Source organism: Lagopus muta, chromosome 5 (genome assembly GCF_023343835.1).
Source record: "Lagopus muta isolate bLagMut1 chromosome 5, bLagMut1 primary, whole genome shotgun sequence".
In the NCBI taxonomy this organism is placed as follows: Eukaryota; Metazoa; Chordata; class Aves; order Galliformes; family Phasianidae; genus Lagopus; species Lagopus muta.
In genome coordinates, this window is record NC_064437.1 from 21,966,541 (window position 1) to 21,981,267 (window position 14,727).

General features: G+C 36.0%; 1 long non-coding RNA gene across 3 annotated transcripts in view; it reads right to left on the reverse strand.

The window, feature by feature from the left end:
* Window positions 1-14,727, reverse strand: part of LOC125693565 (uncharacterized) — a 159,551-nt gene that overhangs the window by 70,816 nt on the left and 74,008 nt on the right. For all 3 annotated transcript variants that reach the window (XR_007377152.1, XR_007377153.1, XR_007377151.1), the window contains one exon: window positions 7,013-7,155. This is a non-coding gene — a long non-coding RNA (uncharacterized LOC125693565). The remainder of the gene's footprint in view (window positions 1-7,012; window positions 7,156-14,727) is intronic.

The window sequence follows — 14,727 nt, forward strand, 5'->3', positions numbered from 1 at the left end:
AAATTTGATGGGGAAAGGAATCTGAGTTACAGTACTGTTATTCAACTATTTACTTTTCAAATGCATTCATTACTTTGCTATTACTAGATCCAGCCATCTATAAAAGACAATATTCATACAAGCAGCTTTCAGAAGCTCTGTTACACAAAAAAAAGAGACAACTATCCAGGCTGCTCATAACTATCAGTTTATCAGTTCTAGTGAAACACATGATTTCTAATACTAAAAGATAAACTATATCTTCCACGTTCTTAGATGGGAAAGAGTTAAAAACAATAAAAATAGCCTTACATTAAATATCTTTAGTACTATTTGCATATTCAGTAAACTATCAAAATACCGTATCCCTGACTGTCAAAATGTACAGAAGTCTCTGTACAGAGTGCAGTGCCATGAGAGCCATTTGCAGAACAGAGTAATAAAATACCATTTTTGAAGCAGACATCACCTTACTGGTGCCCACTAAGTTTTGCATCTCACCAACAGCATTCCAGATCTTATGATGATAAATAACTATTCTGCATAACTGACATACACAGTATTGGTATTATTTACTATAAGTAAAAGACAGAAATCCTTCTGTAGGTCCTGCAGTGATCATTTTAAAACTCTCAACGTGATAGTATTAACAGGAGTCAAAGCCACAACAATTACTCTGGGACTACTCTTAGAAGGTCCTGATTTCTCCGTGGGAGACCCATCTCCTGTTGGAGCCAACTGCCATGCTGCATCACATGCATGATAATTTCTTCAGTTGCACTAAACAAATTAAACAGCATCAAGACCTCTAGTCCTAACCTGAATAATTCCATGACTAATTTTGATCTTGTGTGTACTTCAATAGATTATTGATTCCATTAGGAAAAGCACACTTGCATCCAAAACATAATATACCTTTCAGCATATGGGTTTAATCTTTAGCAGAAGCAGAAAATTTGTTACTGTCGGAGCTACGCTGAACTACTACACCTGAAAATCCTAGTTTCAGGATTCAATACCCAATGTTTCAAAAACTATATGTTCCTATCATAGTGTCGATTCCCAAATCTTTACTACAGGTGGTTCTGAAGTACTTATAGGAGACGAGAGTTGCAGGCAAACAAATTTACTTCCATAAGTCAATCACTCTGCATGGATTTTTTTAATGATTACATTAAACACTATTAAATAAGGAAATTTAATTCTATTTCACTTCATTGGCATTTTTCATATCTCAAAAAAAGCTGCAGAGGAATAAGGCAGTCTATTAATACATAATGGATATCACAAATAGACTGCAATTAATCAAAAGCTCTTGAAGTTATTTTGAGTCATCCTTCAAATTAAGAATAGAAATCAATAACAGGAAATACATGCACTGAAGTATTTCAGAAATCAAGAAGATAATTACAGAAAGCTTTGACACCTCAAAAAATAAATAATCATGAGCTGGGTTTTCCAGACTAAACCTCTATGCTGTGAGGTTCGTTATCAATTAACTATTTTTTTCTTATTTATGTTGAACTATTCAAAAGTCCTTCTAAATAATCCAAATCTAAAGTTAATAGGTGTTACAGTACCTAATTACATAAAATGTAGGGATTTATATAGTATTCTCCATACAAAAAACTCTTCCTCGTTTTTTTTCTCAAATTTTTCCACATATTCTTTCAGTTGTTCTGAGTTTGGATTGAATGGAATGGAGAAGCTCCACAAATTCCTCAGAAGTAAAAAAATAACTGTTTCACTACTATATGAAAGGAGATATGGTTTTGAACTTCAGTATTAAGATTCAGATATGCAATTCTTCTCATTCTTTCCAGCTAAGAGGATTTTGACTAAAACTTTGCTTCTTTGCAAATGCCAGAAAAAAAATAATCACTTCTTAATACTGAAAGAGGAAATCTTTCTTCTGTTGACTTTTGAAGTTTAATCTCATAACTAAATGTAAAATACTCACTTCAGTAGCTTTGTTTTTAAACATTCAATTAAAAGTGCAATATATAATAAGCTGTTAGTTTTTCTCGTTCCCGTTCTCGTCTGCTTCAGTATGGGTTGTACAAAACAGAACCCTATGGTTTTAGGAGCGTATAGTAACTGATTTACTGTACTGATCCACACTCTAAAAGCTAACAGCAGAATCATATAAGTAGTGGGAAAAGAGAAGTGAATGAGACTTGTCCTATGAGCAAGCTCATGTCAGTCAGAAGCAAACCATCCAAGTATTTACTGAGGTTGTATATGCTTCATCTTTCCAGATCAACTGCCTGCCTATACTACTATCCAAAAAAGGAAACAACCAGGAAATACTGATGACAATACTTAACAGGTAACAGGAAAAAATGGAACAAGACACAATAAAGAGCGACAAATATTATGCTGCTGCAGGCCTAAGGGAGGTGCAAATCCAAATCACTAATTTTTTTCCCCTCAAGTAATTTATGTAAACAAGGCAAGGATCACTGAGGTTTGCAAATACCTGTGGTTTTAGACAGATCATTTACATCAAGGACTGCCCTCTTAAATCTCAGTATGATATTAAGTCAATTTCTGGAATACTATAAGTAGGAAAAGAAAGTCAGAAAAAATAAAATTTCCATCACAAATTTTGAGGTGTAAGCAATTAACAGGAGCCCCAGTTCATTCACCGTGTAAACAAAGTCCAAAAACCAAAAAACATGATCAAGGTTGTTAAAGGCTAAGTTCCATAATTTAGCCAGAGCTTTTTTAGCCAGAACTTACTTAGGTTGGTGAAAGTGATGTGACAAGACTTGCCTACAGAATCATCTTTTGGGAAATGTAAGATTTGCATCAGCATCCTCAATAATAACTTCCCTTTTACTTCTCGTTCAAATAGTAGCAACAGGTACAAAGACAATACAGCAAGGTCATACTAAATCTTTCATACTCAGCAGCTCAAGCCCAAGTCTGCAGCCAAATCATTCTAAGATGCACACTACCCATAGCAGAACAATTCAACAACTGAGACAGCACCTGAAAAAGTTCTTCAAACATCTGTTTGCAACATAGGTCAGAGATAGAAATCTTTATTATTATTCACAGCATCATTAGGAGACAATAAAAAGTTTTCTCAATGGTATCTGCTCAAACTGACTTTTGAAAAAAAAAAAAAAAAAAAAAAAGGAAAAAAAAGCTACAGATAAGAAAAATAAGGTGGAGTTACCTTAAATACAAATCACATCAAAGTCATTCTCAAATTAAACTGAGAAAAAAGCATGGTAGCTACATAGCAGCATCACTATCACCAGTGTTAACTCTCAAGCACTCAGTATGGTAAGTAATGCAAAACTAATCTGACGTATTTATAAAGCATTAAAAGTTATTAAGAGAATAGTTCTTCCAATTTATATTTATTTATACACCTTTTGAAGCAACTACCCTCCTCTAAGAAGAATTTTCTATGCATTCTCCATACGAAAAGCAGTACTTCAAGAAATTAATATTTTATAATTCTTTCAGTGTCATCTTCTGAAAATCACTACATTTCAGGATTCATAGCACACTATTCTGCCCTCCAAGAGGATTCTGGCTTTGTACAGGAAGGCTGCACAGCACCCAGACATGATTTTTGTCTGCTAGAATGCTCTGGTTGAAATCCTGATCCCATTGTTCAATGGCAAAACTCCCAGTAACTTCAGAGATGGCAATATTTCATGGCTGCGACTGAGCCCTGTGCCTTGCAATTTATACACGTGAAGAGGAGAATCAAATACTAGCAGAATAAATTTATCTTCTTAATTAGTTATGAAGTTCTTTATTTCGTTAAGTTGTTCCTTTAAAAAAGGGCTGGGGTGTGTGTTTTGAATTAAAGAGAGTGAATTAAAGAGTACCACAACATGCACCAATAATTTTTTATCCTATAGAAGTAAGAGGGAGAAAAACGAAGGCTGCTTTGAATGCAGTCCCTCCTGTTTTATTATTATAGCCCACAGTGTCAAGAGTCAGATGTTTGGCAATAGAGGCTGAATCTTCCTGCCAATATTCTGCCAGTTTGTTGCTGTGCGACAGATGGCAGCAGAGGGGCAGTATTACAGAACGGCATCTGACATTCCAGTGAGTATGAAGCAAAGGTGCGTCACAGAATTCCTCCATGCAGCGTAAATCACACCTATTGACATTCACTAATGCCTGCTGAACATCTTATGGATACCAAACAGTGGCTGTGAAGTGATGGGTGGTGCGTTTTAGCAGTGCTAACAGCATGTTGCCTCTGCTGGTGCAGATTTTTAGAAGCAAGTGGTGAACTTGCTTTCACTTACACTTTCACCGGTGAAAACACACAGCTAATGGTAGCAACTGCGTGAAAAAGAAGATTTTACAGCTAAGAATTTGCTCTAATAGTTTTATTGTGTTCTTTGCACCTGTTGTAGTTTCCAGGGAAATAAATAGGAGCCACTGCTTTTGAAGATTTAACAGCTCTTTGACATTCAGCTGGGAAACCTCTGGATTTCTATTTTAGAAGAGTGTATACTTGAGCATATATTTAACTAGCTTTGTAAGCATTAGAGTTTTCCAATATTGCTGATTCTGAAGATAGCACAGAATTCTTATATGCAAAAATGAAGTCAAGCCAGAAAAACATCAAATGAGTATGAAAAGGAACACATTGGGGAGCTTGGAAAGCTTTCATTACAAATTTGAGCTATACTTGGCTCAGACAAACATTCTGGCACAAACATCAGCACTCTGTTAGTCTTTATGCTTGTGAAACGTTCACAACTTCTCCAAAGGATGAAAAGGGTAGTTTATTTCTCATTTACCAGATTCCTTAAGCTAGTTAAATACCTATAAAATGCGCTTATTGAAATCCAGTTTTTAAGGATAAAATTAATAGCATTCACAAGATAATCCATCCTGTTCATTTATACACAGCAAATGAACACTTTTTTTTTCTACCTAAATACAAATAGTTCAGTTAATTTGCTTCTGAGATCTGGACACTGAGACGTAATGAGCTGAAATGTAGGATCACCAATGCAGATTAGACATTATTCATCTAAATGAATAACATTATGACTACTATTTACATTTGTGTTGTCTCAAAAATTCCTCACCACTGAGCTGATTATAACCTAGTCATCCCATTTTAGAAAGTAATAAGAGTCTCAAATGGGAGGACTGCTATTAGCTTATGTGTAAGCTGAGTGTGCAAACAATATCAATAGCAGTCACCTTCCAGTGTGCTACTTAAGTACCAGACTTGCTTTACATATTAGTGAGCCCAGAACTCAGTCCAGCCTTCAAATTTATTCCAGGAAGTCAGCTGGAGACTTGGAGTCTTTCATCTTGATTATAATGAATAGTATCTAATTTCTTAAGTAGAGAGCCAACTGTGAGCCAAACTTTTGGTGTAACGAAACTATTTAAGTAATGGAAAGATGAAAAAACTTGTGATTTCAGATCACAGCTGCACACAGCACAGAATGTTTCCTTTCTCAACTATTTAGCATTAATTATATTATCAGAAAGTACAAATCATATTTAGGTGAATATGCTGACAGCCAACTGCAGCATTAAGATTGGCCTTTCTGCTGGCTTGCCAAAGAACAGCTTGAGCCTTGTCTTCCCCCTCACACAAAAGGTCACTACTCTTTTCAGGACACCTTTACTTTGCCTTCCTCTAAACTGGGTCAAGACATTTCCAAACAAAATTTGTGCTACAGTTGAGATCATTTATTTTCAATGGCTAAAGTATGGTTAGTAGGAATGCTTTCAGCTCTTTCCAGCTCTCCTAACACAGACTTTTTCAGTAAACAAACTTGAGAAAATCCTCTAAACCAAAGCATAAGTGAAACTAAGTGAAGAACATACACCTATTTTGACCTGCTCTTCATACTTCTCACATTTGCTTCTTACAGTTTAAACAGCTTCAACTACTTATTCTCAAGTTTCAATTAAAAAAGATACAGATCTCTAGAGAAGAAAAGGAGGGAAGGAGGGAAGAAGAAAACTGTTAAATGGGCTGATTGAAACTAAGCATTACACAACCATGAAAATCATATAGCTCTGTCATCTTCCGTAATGGTCTCTTATTATAGTCAGCGCCAGAAAAGATCATGAGATTTCCACTTCAGACGCATGAGCCTGACAGAGAGCTAGCAGAGATCTAAGCAGAAAGCACAGTCCCAGAGCACTGGCATTGTAAATGAGATGGGTTTTGAAAGTGAGCCAATTGGCAGTTCAATATTTCAGTGATACAATGGACAGAAAGAATTGTGTAATCAGAGCCTTACTCAAGGAATGAAAATTCGAAAGCTAACCTATGCTCATCGTAATTGTCTAATTGTCCAATAAAACTATTTATTGCTAAGAACTATAAACTCAATAAAAGACCTTTTACAGGATTTCTCATTTTTTTTCAATGTAGACTACACAATGACAGGATAAGCAACTCAACTCCGTAGCTACTAAGTGTACCTTGGACATAAATCAACAGCAGATATTAATTATATGGTGATAAGATTTGAAGCTTTTATATTAGCTGCAACTTTGGCATTTTTAATGAGCTTTGTCCATATGAGCATCAGAAAATTAAAATCAAGCAATTGCTTTCTCCTTCAGTGGAGAAAGCATCAAGGAGCAACAAAATTCCCGCATATTTTTATTGCTGAGAATGAGATCCTCGGTCCTGCAAGTTTTTCCTTGAAGATCTCTCAGTAAAGAATTTCTCCTTCTCCTCAATCAGTGTAAATATGCACAACATATAAATAAATAACTAACATGCAAGTAAATATTATATTTACATATTACTCATTACCTACAGCTATCCTGATGCTAAGGATCGTGAAGACAAGGCTTTCCAAAAAATGGACCAACACAAATCCTGATCGAATTTTGCGATTCCCTCCTTCCCCATCATAACTGCTAAGCTTTTGTAAATAAACCAAATAAATAAGATCTGTGGCTCTACAGAGATCTAATTTTTTCTCCCTGCCTTGTCTTATCAGGTATAATTATAAATGATACATTTGAGTTTTGGATAAATAAATAAATGAAACTCAATATGACTCACGTGTAGACTTCTGTCAAGAGTGCCTTGAGAAGTTAGTGTTGCCATTTGTCTTCAGCTCCATCACTTTTTGTCTAGTGCAAACTTCGTACAAATATGTTTTTTTTTTTGTCAAGAGCATCTTCTAAAGCTGCTTCTCTCCATACCTATAAAAAAAGTGGATGCAGTTAATAGAGGCAGGAAGGATAGAATATGAATCTTCTGCTTGCTCCTGTTAAGTTGGAATTCTTTGTCGGTTTTTGTGTTTTGATTATATTGGTTTTGTTAGTCACAGATAAATCAACATGAACAGATTATTCCCCTGAAGGTCAGGCAAACAAACCTAATGTCTGCACATTAAAGTTTTTTTCCAAGTTGTAAGATGGGTAGTAGTGTAATAAAATAAAAGAACACTGCATTTTAGCCTCCCAGTTCTACTTTGCTTTTGAGTGTTCTCACTCCTGTTCAAGATCACATCTTTTTTTAGGTTCATTTTTCTGTTAGAAGCAGAAAGATCAGTATTAAATAATAAATCTGCAGATAACTAGATGTAAGGTTTCCGCAGCCTGCACAGAAATCAGATCCTGCAGAAAGATTTTGCAATTATTTTGCAAATTAGAAGTAAAAATAATATTCCCAACATATTTATACTAGAAAACTATTTCATTTGCAGTATTATAAAATATATTTCTGATGCTGCCTTTTTTGTATATGTATCGCTAAGTTTTTGCAACCAAGAAATTAGAACCATCACTCAAGAAGTCAAAAGGAAAAATGTGAAGAAAAACATGTAGACTGCCTGTCACAAACATAATTATTTTCCGTACATTAAATTATGATACATATGAACAGATTTGACAGCAATACAAAATCATGTCTAAGAAAACAGGTAACATTTTTCAGAACAGTCAGCTAATAAAAATCTACTTAGTTCACAAACTGCGGCCTTTGAAAGTCTCTATCAAATACAGCTGTAGGAATAATTTTCTGGATGTTCAGTGAGCACCAGCTTAACAAGGGCATAGGAAGTGACTGCAGAACGTTGCATTTTCAGTTGTGTTTACATATTCACAATAGGACATACACATGTTCCTTAACTATACTATTCAAATCCAAACTTGAATTTCACCACAACTGATAGAAGAGTTAAGTGTAAATAGCTGAATAATGCTACTTCACACATACAGAATTGGGCATGAGAGGGTAGAGATAGTCTAACACTTGTCTCTGGTTTTGTGTTTCCAAGCTTTGGTCTTATTTGCACATGCTAAATCTGAATGAACATTTTAAAAAATATATAAGAATTCAATTTTGATTCAGGATTAGAGAATTGCTCAGTTCTGCTACCCTTACTCATTTGAGAAATCCTATTCCAATTACTTCCATCAATATTGAGTGATGCAGAAGAAAAATTTCACTTTGTACATCTGAAAGAACTGTACTACTTGATATTAACGGCATATACACTGAAGTTAAAGAAAGGAAAAGTACAGGAAAAGTGTACAGGGCAACATTTTCATTATTTCTGCAATCTAAGCACCTTGCTTCAGATATCTTTAATAATGCGGAGGAGTTAAATAAAATCATCCAAGGGAATTTCTCTGCTTTATTGTACAATCAAGGGTTTTTTGTTTAAGTTGCATAATACCCTAAGTTGTCTACCTGCCATTGGGAAATTAGAAAATATTATGTCTTAAAGGCGGTTTGAAGAATTGCATTGTTAGAGAAAAGGTGAAACAGACTACAAAACCCTATTTTGGAAGACGGCGGTATTTGGTTTACATGAGAAATACCACCACAAACTCATTCACTCTGAAGTCATTTAATACTCCCCTGAGAAGCTCCTCCTTCCCTGTGACTGCTAGATGATTCTTTTCATTTATTTTATGTTTACTTTACACTCCAGGCAATTGCCATTCCATATCTGAGCCATCCCAGTACAATCTCTAGCTTTTCACCTCATGCCCTTATCTCCTTTGGTGCTTCATGCCAGAAACGAACGTGGAACAGAGGTAATAGCTGCTTTCAGATAATTCCTTTCTTCAACTAAATATAAGAAAAAAAAACAGCATAGGGTGTAAACAGCATTCTATGAAATGGAAGAAAAAAAAAAAAAAAAAAAACAACCTTCAAACTACTCCAAGCTCATTCCTTGCCCCTCCCTGTTTTTCCTTTTTTTTTTTTTTTTCTTCTTAAATCAAAGCAGCAAGGAAGATCTCTATATATACTGAAAAAAAAAAAAAAACCTGGCCGAAACCAATGCATCCATATTAAAAATAGTGTTAAAATTCACAGTGTACCACAAACACCATGATAAAATGATCACCCTAAAATATCAAATATTAAAAATCAACTAAAATACAGAAACATGGATCTATACCTCTGACATTAAAAATGCACCCTCCTTTGCTATTTTATGTTTTAAGAGTCTTGATTCTTCTTTGGAAAATGCTGCATACTTAGATGTCTAAATGAGTGATTGCAGATGCATGCAAGGACAATGTGCTGCATTGAAAGCATATGAAAACATGCATTTTCTCCCGATTTAATTAACCAGAAGCACTTCAATGACTAAGCTGTTATGTTAATATTATGTGAGTATGCCAATTAATAACTGGACTAATCAGAGCATGAGAGCACGGATACAGTCACTGACTGTTCAGTTAACAGACAAAACCTGTAACAATTGAAACCCTTTTAAACCAGAAATGTGAATATTTCTTTTATAACATTAAAGCATCAGCTAATATTCCATGTCATTTCCAACAGAAAATGGCATGCATTTCTTTGAAAAGCTGAAAAATACAGCAATTCCACAGTTAGTTTCAAGTCAGGTATACCCAGCACTCCTCACTGTTCTGCAACTGCTGGACTTCAACTGTTTTGAGTAAATCCCACTTAACATTTATTGCTTATTTTGGTGTTTCGGAAAATTACCAAGTCTGAGAACCCCCTAAAAAGACAGCGCTTCTTGCTACAGGAAAATTGTGGAAAGCCTTTTGATTTTCTCCCTAGAAATGTCTAAGATCTTCATTACAACTTTCTGCAGAAGATATAAGAACACCACTTCTGTGCCCATATCATAGAAAACAGATCAAATGCAAGCAGCCGTGGGTTTGTGGGTGGCAAATCGCTCAGCTTGGGAATGCACATTTCTCAGCTGTTTCATCAGTTGCTAAAAGAGAAATCAGAAAAAAAGCAGAGACCAAGAGATAAGAAAGTTGTTCACGCACATAACTAAAAGGCTGCAGCTACTTTCCCGATCACTTTAACAGAGGTTGAGAAGATTTCTATGTCAACCAATGAAGGAAGAGGTAGTTTCAACTTTTTTTTAGATTCATTAGAAAGGGAAATGAGAAAGGATGAATGACAGCAACTGAAGGACAAAACATGCTCAGGTCATAACATTTACCAGTCTTAATTCTGAGCAAAAAAAATAAAATACATATAACATGGACACAGTGCAACAAAACATAAAAATACTAATAATCAGTGTAAAACTAACCTCTTAATAGCTTAAATGCAGGAGATTGACCAGAGGATATCTTTGCAAACTAGGAAAGTACATTTAACCCACAGTATCCCAATTCCTTTCACGCAGTAAATAGCAGCTACACGCATCAGCCCACAACCATCTCTGCAGAAGACATACAGGGATGGTAACTGTCTCACACATATACAGCCAGGCAGATCAAAAGGTCTAACAAGTTCACCACAGCTTGTATTTCCTCACAGTTACATAGAAGATAGGGCTTTTGTTTGGCTGGTTTGGGCTTTTTTTTTTTTTTTTTTTTTTTTCTTTTTTTGAGTATATTTAGTTGTTTAGGTTTCTTTCGTGTGTGCTTTGCCATTGTTTGTTTACAAGGGCAATATACAATTAGAAAAAGACATTCACAGCAGCATAACTAAAGTATTCATTCCACTTTTCTTGTATCTCGGCTAAGGAAACTTCTGCTAATTGATGTTGGTATTCTCAGAACTTTCCTTCCTAAAACAAAACACAGGCAAGCACTGGTGATGAGCATGTTCAACCTTCCCTTCTTTTTCTGGAAACACTACTTCTGAGAATAACACAGCTTAGAGCAGCAAGGTCTTGATTAAGAAAATCACAATTTGAGTGTTCACGAACAACAGAAGTACTTTCTTAGCTATATAACAACTTGAACACTAAAGTACTTAATTTTCTTTCAGATTATATTATCCCATAGGCTTTCACAGAATCACAGAATTGTAGGGGTTGGAAGGGACCTCCAGAGATCATCGAGTCCAACCCCCCTGCCAAAGCAGGTTCCCTACAGCAGGTCGCACAGGTAGGCATCCAGGCAGGTCTTGAACATCTCCAGAGAAGGAGACTCCACCACCTCCCTGGGCAGCCTGTTCCAGTGCTCCGTCACTTCACTGTAAAGAAGTTCTTGCGCATGTTTGTGCGGAACTTCCTATGCTGCAGTTTCCAGCCGTTTCCCCTTGTCCTGTCTCCACTCACCACTGAAAAGAGTCCGGCCTCGCCATTCTGCCCCCCACACCTCAGATATTTATAGACCTGGATCAGGTCCCCTCTCAGTCTCCTTTTCTCAAGGCTGAACAGACCCAGTTCACTCAGCCTTTCCTCATAGGAGAGATGCTCCAGGCCCTTCACCATCTTCGTGGCCCTCCGTTGGACTCTTTCCAAGAGATCCCTGTCTTTTTTGTACTGGGGAGCCCAGAACTGGACGCAGTACTCCAGATGAGGCCTTACTTCTGGGCATCTCATGAACAGTTTTCTTACAAAGCACATTTTCTTTTCCATAAACAAAGAAGGATTGCTGCTCAACATCCTGTAAACAGATACACAGCATCTTGAATAAATTTGTTTCATGTAATCACTGGACAAGTTTCCTTGTATACCTCAATTTCCCTTACTTTGATTCAATTAAGAATAAGGATTATAAAAAATATTTCTGCACTGGTACCCTGTCTAAAAGGCATGCAGACTAACAAAAGACAGCTGAGAGGGATATGCAGTAACTGATCCTTTATTTTTTCAAATCCTATTTTTTCCTCATTCATTTGAAAGCCATTTTTTGCTGCAACTTCATTCATCACCAAGGAACAGTTAGTAGACAAGCTCAAGCATGAGTTGAAGGAATGATTAAAAAGGTACTAAAATGCTCTTCTGGGTTTAAGGTTTCTAGAACAGCAACAGATGTTTAACTACATTAACTCCCATGAACGGCACTGCATAATCTGTCAGTTTACACACTGGTACTGGTAACAAAATTCTCAAGCTTTAACTTCTATTTGGAGCACGTATACTTTTCATTATCAACATTGAAAATGTTCATTATTGCCTAGAGTATATTAACTGAAATACATTCTTTTTCATCAAGAACCTAATCTTTTTGTGCTCACTTCCTTAGAAGTGCTCCAACCAGAACTCACATCAATTGATTAAAAAAAAAAAAAAAGAAAAAAAAAAAAGGATTTGATAATTACATTAATTCATCAGCAAGTCTGTTAGTTTTCAATAGGTCTCATTACAGTACCTTAACCTGTATGAAACAACTCTGAGAAGATCACGAAGTATGAGACCATGGCATCAACCTGTGAAATTATGCTGAGTTCCTGGCCATCAATCCATAAACAACAGCACCATATGAGAACATCCCACTATCCCATTCTTTTAAAATACAGAACATCATTGCTCACTTCTGATTTGTGTTCTCCAGCTCCTTGTTTTCTTGGAGCTCAATTTTAACACCTCAAAACAAAAAAAAAAAAAAAAGAAGTTACAACTGCCATAGTAAACACAAAAGTCCATTTACCATGACCTCATTTTCACAGAATGAAGAAAGCTTTATGTCATTCTTTTCCTTTTGAGAGGAAAGAGATATGCATGCCAACTCCATACTGACATTAAGTTCATTTGTAAGAAAAATCTTGCAAATTTATTTGATGCGGCCTGTAGTTGAGAAGACCTTTTTTTTGCTGAAGTTCCTCTAGTTATCAACTTAAGTAGGTGTGTTAGATGAGATGAATAAAAAGTTCCCTGATCTAAAAAATACTTAGATCAATACCTTCGACACAGATGAACTTCTCATATACACACCGAGTCATTCATTTGAAACTTTCAGTCAGCATCAGTTTGACAGACAATTCTAAATGCAAAGCACGTAAACCAGTGGAAATTGACATGAGCAGACATGGTCAATATTGTAATGGAGATACTTTGACTACTACTGCATATATGAGGAACCAATTGTAATAAGCTTCTGCCCTCTCTAACTGGCAAACAATCTTTGCTTTTCCCAAAAACAGAAATTCACTTGAATCAGTCTCTAACAATCTTATATTGATTTTAAGATGCGTACTATGCATTCTCATAACCAATTTGTATTCTGATTAGAGGCATTCACCATTTTTTTCAATTTCATTATGATAAAGATGATTATATACATATATATGCACACAGTAACATTGAAACAAAGTATATAGAGGCAGTTATTTATATACTCTTCCACATTATCTTCTTACAGGCAGATCTTCAACCATGATCCAAATTGACAGCTACTTCAGCGCAGACCCTAGTATATCAGCCTAAAGTACTCTGTGAAATACAAACACTGCCATAGTTCACAGTCAAAAAACAGCAAATAACTTAAAAATAAAAAGGCTTAGCAAAATGCTCTTAAAACTCATCAGGACTGCAATTCTTTAATCAATCTTTGACTCTTTAGTCAAAGAACTGCCATAGTTCTAGTTAGCCCCTTTAGCAAAGGAAAAAGGATCACACATTTTATTGAAATTATATTTTCTGAATTTCATGCAGTTTTAATTCTCTCCCTTAGCAGAAGAAAACAACTTGTTTGGAGCTACCTAAAAGGAAGACCAATAAAGGAATACTGCTAGATGAGAATAAATATAAATGATTTCATCAAAAAAATAGTGAAAAAAAAAATGCAATTACAAATCTTTAAAAACAAAACAATATTTATTAAGTGGTCACTATTCCCCATTGGGCATAATATTTGAATACATTTAACATAGTTCCGTGCATGGTATAGTGACATCTCATTTCTGTTCTTCTTGCCATAATGTCTGACTGTGGGAAATTACTCGCCTGTTCCTTCTTTGCATGTCTGGAGGCATCTTTGTACAATGCCATATACAGATTTGGGGCCGTCTGGACTGTATTCTACTTCACTATTTACTATGTATAATTACAAAATCACCACTCAGCTTACTCCTGAAGTTGATACAACTGATGAAAGGAATGCCACCCAGAGAGACTTCAACAAGCTTTAAAAGTGGGCCCATGTCAACTAAATAAGGTTCAGCAAGGCCAGGTGCAACGTGTCACAACTGGGTCAAGACAATACCAGATACGTGTACAGACTGGGAGGAGAACTCATTGGGAGCAGCCCTGCAGAGAAGGATTTAGGAGTACTGGTAGACAAAAAGCTGGACATGAGCCCATAGTGTGCTCCTATAGCCTGGAAAGCTGACAGTATCCTGGGTTGCATTAACAGAGGAGTTGGACAGTAGGGAGATGGAGGTGACTGTCCCCCTCCGCTCTGCCCTAGAAGTGCCCTCTTATGAAGAAAGGGAACTGGGATTGTTTAGCTTGGAGAAGGCTCCAGGCAGACCTACTTGTGGCCTTCCAGTACTTGGAAGGAGCTTTTAAGCAGGAGAGAGACTGATTTTTTTTTTACATGGTCTGATAGTGACAACGTAAAGGAGAATGACTTTAAAAAAAGAAAAAA